We start from the raw sequence: 3,465 nt of genomic DNA on the forward strand, positions 1-3,465 counted from the left end.
GGGAAGGTGGTGTCTGGGGTCGAGGCGGCAGCAGCAGATGTGGTGGGTAAGTCCTGTTCTGACATACAGTGACACAGGAACCGGTAGCACTTCGCATTAGATTGGGTGTGGGGTGGGAGAGAGTGACTGCGACCTTTAGGGCGTCAGTGACAGGAAGCACTGAGGCAGGGGTGTCATTCACAGAGATGGGAAACTGGGAGGAGGGGCAGGTTTGAGTCCCGCGTTTGAGGTAGCTGGTAAACATCGGAGTAGAGGTGGTGAGTAGGGGGTGGACGCAGAGGGGAGTTGCAAAAGTTTAGGATGGAGGGTTCAATGTCGGGTCAGCCCAGAGGGGATGTTTCAGGTCCTCAGAGTGAGGAGGGCCCCAGGTCATGAGTGCAGGCAGAAATGAGATCTGCCAGAGACCAGTAGCTGCCTCCCCACCAGGAGAACAGCAGGGCCAGAGGACCACGCAGCGTCTCTCTCTCTCTCTTTTTTTTTTTTTTGACGAAGAATGACAGGCTTTACCCCATAAGCGTGGTCAGGGAAAGGACATCCCAGACAGACAACCAGACAAGACATGGAAACAAGGTAGAGGTGGAGCGGGGAGTTGTAAGCAGCCCGTGGAAGGCCCCGAACAGCAGGCCAGTGCTCTCGGGCGGCATCCTGGGGCCGCAGGGAGCCGGGAAGGTGCAGGGCTGCAGGCTGGGACCAGCGAGGGGAGAGGCGTGCACACAGGGACCGGCCTCACACCACTCAGGGTGGAATTCTGCACCCTGGACACCCCCCTCTCCCTGCTCCCGGCCCCGTGTGCCTGACGGACAGCTGGGCGGGGAGTGGGTTAGCGTCCCACCCTGTTCCAGACCGAGCCAACACAGATTGGAATCACAGCTTTGCCACGTCTTGGCCAGTTTATCCGTGCCTAACCTCGCCTTGCCTCAGTTTCCTCATCTGTAAAACGGGAATATTCACTGTACCTTCCTAGGGTTACACGAGTTGAAACACGTGAAGCGCTTTGAACATGACCTTGCTATGCAGACAGTAAGCATATGGTAAAATTGGACTTATCACACAGTTTGGTCAGAGTAGAGAATGGGAAGGAGACGAATTCAAAGGCAATTGCACGTCAGAGCAAGAAAGAAAGGCCTGAAAGGGGGCAGTTGTCATGGAGAGATGAGGTGACGAATGTTACAGAGAGGAGCAGTAAGACCCGTGGGGCTTGACAGTGCTCACCCGTTCCGCACTTACGTGTAAAATCTCTACGATGCACCTGAACTTGTTCTGTGAGCTGGGTTGAATGGAAAGCAAGGGCGAGTCTAGTCTTCAAAAAGACTCAAAGGGGCAAGAGGGGAGAATGCGACAATAATAATACAAATAAATGCTCACCTTGCAGAGTTGCTGTGAGGACCGCATTAGTCAGTACACATGTAAAATTACTCAGACTAGTGGCTGGCACCCAGATGGTGCCGGGTGAGCGGGCACCACTGCTAGTAGAAGGACCAGAAGGAGTAGCAGCTCTCAGCACAGGGGGCCGGGCGGCGCTGGGGTACAAGCCCAGGACGCTGATCTGGGTCTCTTTCTACTGCAGCCCCACTCCCAATCGACCTAGCGACGACTGACTTGGAATGTGGCTTTGAGCCCCATTTGATGCTCAAGGATGTCAAGATGACCTCTGGGGCCAGCAGAAGGGAGACCCGGAAGGAAAAGCTTGTCTCTACCAAGGGGCAATACAGAGGCCAGGGAAGAAAAGCCCCTCCAACGCTCTGGCCCCCATCGGCCCCCCTGGAACCCCACAGAGGCCTCCTCTAAGAGAGGACACAATTAAAAAATGGCCCTGTGTTGTGTCTTCCCATTTAGGAACCCTGTAAGGTGACATCAGGTAGGTGTCATCAGGAGCTACTACCTTCCTCCCCTGCTCCCCAGCCCTGGTGTAGAAACAACCGTGGGAGGAGGGTTTTGTGGGGTGAGTTTCCCTTCTAGGAGGCGGGGTGGTGACCGGCTCCGTCATAGGCACCTCCCTTCCCTGGCTTCCTCCTGCGGTAAATTTGAGCCTAATGGTGAAATGAGTTTCTCATGGTGAAACGAGGAGACAGGAAAACGATTAGGAATGCAATTGCCTTGCCTCCTGTGTGGCTCACACAGCTTAAAGACTATCTTGTTATAAATTCCTTTTTATGATTCTTGCAGTGTTCTGCTGAGGTCCACATCCGGGGCCATTAAGCAAAGGAAGAAAAGCAGCAGCTGATCGGGGCTGGGCTCATCCCTGGTGGGTGTGGGGTCAGGCGGCTCTGGGAGACGGGCAGAATTTCAAGAGCTGTGCTTTATAAGGGCGTAGCTTGTCGCCACCGTGACAGATTCCGCTCTCTCCTGACTTCTGAGATGAGGATGCTCTAATGAAGCGCCCCCTCTGCCGCCCACCCTCCAGGGCTCCTCTGTGCACGATCTCATTCAGCTCCCAGATGGACCAGAGAGCTGGGCACGTTGCTTTGTTTTCTTTCTTCTTCTCTCTCTTTTTTTTTACTTTAATTTTTTAAATTGATTTTAGAGAGAGAGAAACATCGATTTGTTGTTCCACGTATTTATGCATTCATTGGTTGCTGCTTATATGTGCCCTGACCGGGGATGGGACCTGCATCCTTGGTGTATCAGGACACCGCGCTAACCAACGGAGCCACCCACCCAGGGCTATCCCCCAGCTTCCCAGAAAAGCCTCCAGGTGGTGACTCACCCACAGATTGCGGACAATCTGGTGTCTTTAGCAAATCAAGTCTAAAGGGGGAACGACAAGGTGGAAGGAACCAGGGCCCCTCGACGAGCGGCCCCGAGCACCTGCCCACCCCCATCTGCCGGGTGAGAGAGTAAGCACTGTGTGGGTCTTCTCCCGCCCACTCGAAGGTGCAGCACTTTGGGGGCTTTGCTCTGGCAGCCTCGCCTGTCCTCCAACCAAAGCAGTCATTTAAATCCCTGCCCCCCGCCACTGAAAATATTTAATGATATGAGAAAAAGCTAGGAGTTTATATTTCAGTGAAGTCAGTATATGAGAATGAGATTTTTAGGGCAGTGAAACGACTCTGGGTGACACTATGGTGGTGGATGCACGGCGCTGACGTTTGTCCAGACCCATAAAGTGTGCAGCGGTGGCAGAGTGAGCCCGTCGCACACTCCATACTGAGGACGGTCAGGACGTGCCATTGTGGCCTCGTGGGTTTCACAGACGTGCCGCTCTGGTGGGGGTGTTGGTAATGGGGCAGGTCGTGTGTGTGTGGGGGGGGGGTGGGGGTGGCCTTATGATCAACATTGCTGTGGACCTAAAGCTGCTCTTAGAAGTAGTCTATTTTTTTTTTTAACCTGGCTTTATAGACAAACACCACCTATGTAAGACCCATTTAGTGTGGCCTCGGTCTCTCACGGCTAGCTCAGAGGCCCATGTTTATTTGATGTAGCCCCTGGGGCTTGGAGTTTTTTTGTGAATAATTCTCTAAGTAG

Source organism: Phyllostomus discolor, chromosome 2, assembly GCF_004126475.2.
Source record: "Phyllostomus discolor isolate MPI-MPIP mPhyDis1 chromosome 2, mPhyDis1.pri.v3, whole genome shotgun sequence".
Classification (NCBI taxonomy): domain Eukaryota; kingdom Metazoa; phylum Chordata; class Mammalia; order Chiroptera; family Phyllostomidae; genus Phyllostomus; species Phyllostomus discolor.